At 43.1% G+C, this 8496-nt stretch overlaps 1 protein-coding gene across 3 annotated transcripts in view; it reads right to left on the reverse strand.

Annotated features, from left to right (window-relative positions):
* Positions 1 to 8496, reverse strand: part of nacc2 (NACC family member 2) — a 29418-nt gene extending 20922 nt beyond the window's left edge. Inside the window, exon 1 of one of the 3 annotated variants that reach the window (XM_005720420.1) lies at positions 7960 to 8496. The gene's annotated coding sequence lies outside the window, so the exon portion shown is untranslated. Of the gene's footprint in view, positions 1 to 3370; positions 3435 to 4037; positions 4181 to 7959 lie in introns of those variants that run through there. The other 2 variants (XM_005720426.1, XM_005720424.1) reach the window with 2 other exon arrangements.

The raw sequence follows: 8496 nt of genomic DNA on the forward strand, positions 1-8496 counted from the left end.
TCTCTCTCACACACACACACACACACACACACACACACACACACACTTTCCTGTGACCTAAGAACCTTCCAGTGAGCACCATACCAAGCCTAGCACACATGTGCTCAAATAGCATGTAACCTTGGGTAACCTCATCGCACTAGTAAAGCACTGAAGTGGGCTGTGGCTGATCCTACGCTTGTTTATCTCTGTCTCAGGCAAGAAATGAGTAAAGAACGTTGAAATAACCATCTCGCATCATGAAAATCCCCTGGAGTTTACATAATGTGTGTAGAAGCATAGGTGTTGGCCACGCAGATATAGGAAATGCGCTTACATCATGTAAGGTTTCCAGGAACCGATCAGTTTGATCTGCCTTTTGATGCATGGGTCCTTTGCCATGCTGTTATATAATTCCTCGAGACAGCATTAAGAAAAAGAAAAATCATATCTGGAATTTTTTTCTTCAAAATACTTTTCTCTGTCTGCCCAGTTATTCACAATGTTAATGGACATGAGGCTTGTTAATGAGTAGAGAGTGTTTCTCCTCCTTAGATCAGCCTTTCTCAAACTTCACAATCCTGCAGCCCAGTTAGAAATCTCAATAAACCCACCAGACTAGTTGCGTTTTAGCAGTTTTAGTTTGATCTTTAACTGGCTTGCTTGTCGAGAGCGATTCTTCGTTAGCATCTTTCCTCTCCCCTTATTATAGCCCCCATTTTTAGCTCTTTCCCTGTCAATGCTCACAAAATATACACACACACACACACACACACACACACACACACACTTGTAGATCACACAAGAGCAATGACGGATAATGTGTAACAAAAACCCCAGGCCTTTGTTTTATTAGTTCTGAAAGTAACAACTGTATCAGTTATATTTGATTGTAACTTTTATCTTAAACCGTTTTATCCATTTGCAGCAAATGATGTCTTGCAGCCAACCTGCAGCAGCTTTAAGAGAGCACGCTGTGAGAACCAATGGGCTTAGAGCATTTGCTTTTTGCTGAGGTTTAGATAACAATCAGTGAAACCACTCTGGTAGGTCGAGGCTATACATGCCAGAGTCTTGCTTGGCAAGGCCAAAGATGAGGAAATAGTCACCTTGACTCAATGAACATTTGAAAAAAAAAAAAAGTCAAGCTCTTATATATATCTCAGCTAATGTGCTGGATGATGGTCCCATGTTTTGTATGAACGGAAAACAAGCTAAACATGATGATGATTGGCCTTTACGGATGCAAAGGGATGGCCTTTTCTTTTGGACTTTTAAAATGAAGCCGGCTATTTCTAACACTCCGTTTCCTAACACTGGCTAATCGTTACAGTCATTGTAAGCACAAGCCAAGAGGAATTCCTAGAATTGACACAATCTTCCCCTCACCCTCAACCAGTCCCAGCAGATGCCTGCCCCTCCCTAAGCCTGGTTCTGCTGGAGGTTTCTTCCTGTTAAAAGGGAGTTTTTCCTTCCTACTGTCTCCCAGTGCTTGCTCAAAGGGGGTAATTTGATTATTAGGGTTTTCTCTGTACTACTGCAGCATCTTTACTTTACAATATTAAGCACCTTGAGGTGACTGCTTTTTCGATTTGGTGCTATATAATTACAATTGAACTGAATTGAGCTGAAACCCTAAAAAAAAAAAAGTCAAGAAATAAAAGTGGGTTTCTACATCTTGCCCAATGTCGTGAAATCATCAGGTAAGTCAAGTTGTGATTTAGCAGTAATTGCTTGCACATGTTATCTTTGGAAAAGGGAGGGAGTGAGGGTGGGCTGTGTTGTGAAAACGACCCGCCTCGGATTGCTGTCTTTTTCCACTGGCCCCTCCCAGGATTCGGTCCCGACTGTTAAGACATGAAGAGCACATGCAGGACAGGTCATCACTACAGAGGAGGGGGGTGCTTTCCCCCTCGCTTATTACCTTGCGCTCTAATTAGCAAGCTTTGTTTACAGGCAGGAGTCTTGAAGTTTGCAGCAATTTAATTATGCGCAGCACACAGTGAAAGAGCATGGAAAATTGTGTGTGTGTGTGCAGGGTGGGGGGCTGCGAGGATAAATGCCATCCACGGTGCTCTCTCGCTGGCTCTCCCTCTCTCAGTCTGGTCTACTCCTGTGCGAGTGTGTGATTCTGTTGGGTTTATGCATGCGACTGTGCGCACGCACGTCACCCTCTGAATTACAGGTTCAACTTTCACAGCAAGTCTAATGTACCCTCAGTGGGAGTCTGAGAATCTGACAAAATTGCTCTAATCCTTTTCAATCCTTTTTTTTTGCTACTGTCTCCAGTTATAATGAAGCACTTTCAAAGAGAATTTAGGGTCGGAGGTTTTCGGGGTGGTGGTGGTGGGGTGGCTCAAAAAAAAGTTTGAGATACTGTAAGCGAAAACATACAAGTGGTCTCGCCACACAAGCCTCCCTACAAGGCTACGCAGCTTTAATGAATTTTGAACGGCCCAGTGCCACAAGTGAAGTGAAAAAGTGCATCCACTATGAAGTACCATCAAGGAAAAAAAATCAGATTCTCCATCCTATTTGAGAATGTGATCCCATGACCGTTTCAGAAACACATCCTCGTCATACTTCTTGGTACTCCGTAATTCTCTGCCATGGCTACGTGCTTCTATTCATGCTGAAAATACTTGGAACAATCAAATGTGCACATGCTCCCTTTCGGGTTTTTTTTTTTTCTCTACTCAAGAACAAATGCACACACACACATGCACAGTCTCTCTCTGTCACACACACACACACACACACACAGACACACACATATACACAACACAAGCACGACATTCATGCCATGTGATCTTGCTAGGCATTATGCCAACGGCCAAACATGTCACTTACAAGAAATCTCTGAGACACAGAGAGGGAGAGAGGGAGAAATTGTGCACATTTGTCAGTTTGTGAGAGCTCCTTGTCAAGTGTAAGTACAGTGCATACACAGGGAGCAGGAGATTTAGCTGCTACAGTTATCTGCAAGTGTAGTGCGGTGTGGGGGCAGTCGATTCTGAGAAAAAACCAGACACGTGATCTCTGAGATCTAATGTGGAATTGTTCTAAGGAACATGCCATGTTTACTGTTCATTGTCTAAATTCTTGGAAGGCTTCCTGAAAAGCAGTTAGTGAGCCAGAGCAGCCCAAATCACTAACATTTCAAGATTCCTAATGCCTTTCGCTGATCCTCTCTCCCTCGCATTTGGTCCCGCATTATTTCGCCCTGTGCGAACATGCATGTTGTGTAATTTCACAGGAAATGACAATAGGTGTGGAAAAATGTTCTCAGCTGCATTATTACTTCTGTGTGCACTTTGAGAATAACAAAATAAATTTAGTACAGTAATAGAGCACAAAAGAAAAACAAAAGAAAGAAAAACGCCACACATACCTCCAGAAGATATATATTATCCGTCAATCTGTTTTCCTCGAGAGAGGCAGGAAGGTTGCCAAACCTACTGGTGTTTTCCAAGAAAAAAACTTGGCCTCATTACATATGAAATGAGCAGGAGATTCGAGGAACTGCCCAACCCTGTTTAGTGGGTTTGGCAAATACCTTTTGTGCTGCAAACGTGTGGCACTCTAATAGTTGAGCTGTAAAACAGCAGCGGTGAAGCAAGACAAGAAATGTGAACCTTCTTGTGCCCACTTTAGCATGAAGTCTAAAGGTCTTCACATGCACTGGGAGCGAACATAACGAGTAAAACAACTTAAGCAAACACCTTTTGTAGCTAACAGCAAACACACCGTAATGTATGAAACTCCCAACTTCACTCTCTCCCCGATGAGGAAGTATGCGGACAAAGCCTGGTCACTGGGGCCAACAAATTTGCTTAGCATTTACCTGCTTTTCGTGAACTCAGAATGTATACTTCTGTCATTCGAGTCTGCGCTGACTGTGACGGCACGTTTTACTCTCACTATCTGCGCTAGTTGCGCACATTACATAAACCCTGGCTCCATCGCCTTGCTGCCATTCTGTTTAATCCCTAAAAGAGAACATAACCCGCTTTCTTTTTAGCAAAAATAAGTTGTCACATACACATGTGTTTACATACCCACAAGCTATGAAGAAGAAAAAAAAAATCCTGTCCCTCGTGCTTCTTTCCTTTAAATTAGGAGTGCCTGTGAATGAGCCGTGTTGTTTTCCAGCCGGTCGTGATGTCAAAACGGGCTAGGCTGTTACACGTCTTTGATGGAAGTTTCACATCTTATGGTGTCATCTGATCCAGAGTGGCAATACAATCAGTGCATTTGGCGGATCGCACCGGCGTGTCTGAACAAAGTTCACACTACGTATACACGTAGCTTTACAAACCATACATGCCCTGCCTGTATTTTTAGAATTTCCACGTCTTTCCCCAATTCCTGTTTTTACAGGCTTACTTTTATTATTTGCTTTGACTTAATCACCCATGCTGCTTTTGACAGCTGTATCAGGGCAGAGCTAAAAACCAGAGGGATGGCACACTGAATGAGCGAGTTACCATGTGGCAGTTGCCTCTGCAGAAGTCAGCGAATGCTAAATTTCCTCTACTGTATTTAAATTGTTTAGCCGTACAGCACATTTTATGCCGTCATCCTAGCTGAGGTATAATTTTGGAGTGTGCAACGTTAATTGAGGCTTTACATTTGAAAGCAGGAGCCTGCTAAGGTCAGGCAGCATCAAGGGTGAAATCTTAAGTCAGACAATGAGGAAGGGGTGCAGTCTAACATAAGATGCATCTAACTACCAACAATTTTACAGGCGATTCCTTTCCTGAGCAAGTATGGATAAAACTTACCAAACAGATAGGGAATCTGAACAAAAACCAAAAAAGGGGGGGATTAACCGGCCCCTAAATAGACCACTGCTTTCCCTTACTGAATCAGTGTGAGGGACTGCTTATTTTAAAGCACTTACTATTAGCATAAGGACATTATTTTCCTCACTTACCCTCTACATGCACATCTAGTTGGCAAGAAACACCAAAGTCAATTTTACAGTGTTAGCAGTACTGGGTTAGGGAGGAAGGAGTCATTTTACTCCAGTATTCTTTAGAAACACCACAAAAAGGAGAAACTACATGGCAAAAATATTTGCATGTTCCCCAGAAAGATCCAAATACACGCATGAATGTTAAAGTCTGAGCACAAACAAGCTTACCTCCACATTTAATTCATGTCACCATGTGCTGGTGTATGTAGATAAATTCAGCTAAAGGAAAAATGTATATGTGACCACCCGATGCGTATCTTTCCCAGAATTCCTGAACGCTTACTAGAAATGCCATGTCTTCACAGTTACTCTTAACTGTTTAAACCTCAGTTCCATGAACAGCAGCCTACATGCCTGAACATACCAGTAGGAGCAGGTTTTTTTCGTCCATCAGGGTTTAACTCGAACAAGTAGCATGTGTGTTACCAAGAAAGCACAGAAGTAACCTATGAGAATACAATGTATGACTGTTGGTATCGCATACCATCAGCAATGACTCATGCTTGTCTCAGGAAAGGAAAATCATAGACACATAAACACACTCCCCACACAAGTTTACACGCATATACAGAGGAAAGTGCGCCAAGCATGAGGGTGAACACGCGCACACGCACACAGTAAATGAAGCCGCACTAGAGATGGTTGCTGATTTTTCATGCAGTCGACAGTGCCCTTGTTTAGTTATTCTTTATTAAAGCCAGGGTACAAATCTGCAGTTAAGATGATCTTTAAAGCCAGCAGCTGCAGAGTTTGATAACCAGCGTGCTACTGTAAATTACATTTGGGATTAACCCTACTTAAATATTTGCTGTGTAAGAAATAACAGGGGAAATCACCTCCAGGTGGCTTTCTACGACTGCTTTACACACTGATCAAGTGATGAAGTTAACGCCACCCCCAAATCTCTTGCAAATCTACAGAAGAATTTACTGGGAACGTCTACTTTGCTGCAGAGGACCTTTTAATTTAAAGGTCTGACAAGCGATGAGGAAACAGTCTCACCGTTTCCCCTCTCCTTCGGCCTTTTCTGTGCCAGCGTGTCCACATCAGTTTTATTTATTGAATCTCTCTCGCTGTCTCCTTGACACTCCCTACCCGCACAGCCCCCGGCCCCCTTGTGGAATGCTGTATAGAGAGAGGCCTATGGAGGAAGGGCATCCCGGGACACAGCTAGAGCACACACAGAGGCACACATACATACACTAACCCACTCACTGACACACGCAAATACATACACACTCTCTCTCACACACACACACACGCATGCACACATACACATACACACACAGACAAATACAGCTGTTGAGAGCCATCAGAACCCTTTGGCAGATGCCCAAATCAAAGACCACTGGTGTCGGAGGGCCTCCGTTCACAGAGAAATAGAGAACGAGGGGGGGAGGGGGGGCGAGGCTCCCATTTTCCATGTATGTTATCTTAAAGCCTGGACATAAAAACTTGTCAGCGTGAGCTAACATTACTGTGAACCGATTTCCTCGTAATGAAGGGAGGGTATGATGAACTGCCCTCATAAAAATCTGTCTCTGTGTTGTCTTAGGGCAACCAGGTACACCTATGGATGCATAATGATTTAAAAGGGCAGCTTAAAATTAGTGCAATGCACCTTCACACCTTCTTATATCCACAGGTTATATATTTATATATACACAGAAACAGATGGGTGTTAAAACATAAAGTTACACTGCAGTTTGAAAGGGTTCATTCACTTAATAACCCCACCTGAGTGTCACCTGTTGAGGACATGGAAGCTTAATATGAAGTAGGCTGCATTGCTTAACTTGTTGCCACGTTACCATAAAAGTAAGATAAAATGTATCTAAGATTTTTTAAAAGAAGAAAAAAAGCATTTTGTCTTCTTAAGAAACAAACAATTGACTCACCAGTGGACTAGACAATAATAATTACAGCGACAGAGAGAAAGCGTGTGTACTGGGGGAGGAAAAGTGACAGGAAATGAAGAAAACTACCACAAGCTACATGCCGGGTAGCCACACACTGCACCCATGTACACAAGGAGAAGAGAGAGAAGAGGGGGGTGGTGTTGTTTTGTATGTATAGCCAGATGGCTCCTGCTGGGGGTTCAAGTAAGGTAAATGGAACCACGGCTGACAGATTTGATTCAACAGCATGCACAAATAACATATAAACATATATTTTTTTTCAATCCATATATGCCAAACATAAACTTCAGAGCCCCCTCATCCCCACCTTTTTTTAACAGCCATGTACTTTTCTAAGCTAGCCAGTCAGTCAGCCAAAGAGGCCAAGTGTTAACCAGACTGTACCCGAAAAATAAACCCCCAAAAAGAAAACCTTGAAACAACAGTCATGAAAATGTAAGCTGATATCCTATAGATTTTTTCTTTAGCGACTACAACCAATAAAATCATGTCTGCAACACCAGTACCTCGATATCCGTCCTGTGCTTCTCAAATCTATAGCATTACAATAGATGCATTATGGGTGGAGATTTATCTTTTTTCCTTTTTTTTTTTTTTTTACCTCATCGTGACGCAAGACCGATAATAGCTTGCCACTTTCACCACTCAGTACAGTTGAAACTAATGACAACACCAGTTCCTGTGGTTAAAAGCAATGGCCAAAATTATCATTAGACTGCAAATTTTGGGTGGGTTTTTTGGGGGGGAGGGAGGGGGGGTGTAGAAGAGGTTAGGGTGAAAAACTACAACTACTATCAACCTGATTAAATTCCTTCAGAGGCGCGTGGTACGGTTACACATTTTCCGACTGAAGTTTAAGGCGCTAACTTAGTTTTAGGTGGCCGAAATAACTGAAATTCCGACTGGCAAAAATAAATAGATAAAATATTTTTTAAATGTAGCTATGAAGAGAGAGGGGGAAACGAGGGAGTACTGCATGGTAAAACCTATGCGTCATACGAATCAGGCTCAGTAAATATAAAGCCAAGAGAGAGAGAGAGAGAGACACACACACACAGAAAGGGGGGGGGGGTGTATATTTACCCGATGCGTCGCTATTCCATAAAATCAGCTGGCCCAGATGTGGCAGGCTTTTTCTTCTTATAGCCTATAAAGTTTGGAAGGCGTTTGTTTTTTGTTTTGTTTTTTAAAAAGAAGAAGAAGAAGAAGAAGAAGCAGGCCCCGGTTTCCTTTCGTCCGCTGGCTCACTCTTTCACTTTATCTCCGGCCGCTCGTTCCCCATCTCTATCCCACTCTCTCTTTCTCTGCCCGCTTCTGTCCCTTTGCAGGAAGTAAACGCAGCTCACATGAACAGTATACGGACTGCATTCAGCCTGACATCATGCAGCACTCGGCAAATAGTTCTTTTTAAAGACACAGACATTTTTGGACCCGCCAGGTTACTGTAGGTACTCTGTCCTACTGTAGTCTACGCGGCAAACGGGCAGTCGGCAGCAGCGGTCGGTCATATCGTGCGCCTTTACGGACACATGAACTCGCTGCACTCTGCGGGCTTTAAAGGTGTAGACTGCTGCGGAACACTTTTTAACGAGCTCACCGGACAGGTTCGCGCGCCTCCAC

The sequence above is a fragment of the Pundamilia nyererei genome, unplaced genomic scaffold, assembly GCF_000239375.1.
Source record: "Pundamilia nyererei isolate P.nyererei 1_Seehausen unplaced genomic scaffold, PunNye1.0 scaffold00002, whole genome shotgun sequence".
In the NCBI taxonomy this organism is placed as follows: domain Eukaryota; kingdom Metazoa; phylum Chordata; class Actinopteri; order Cichliformes; family Cichlidae; genus Pundamilia; species Pundamilia nyererei.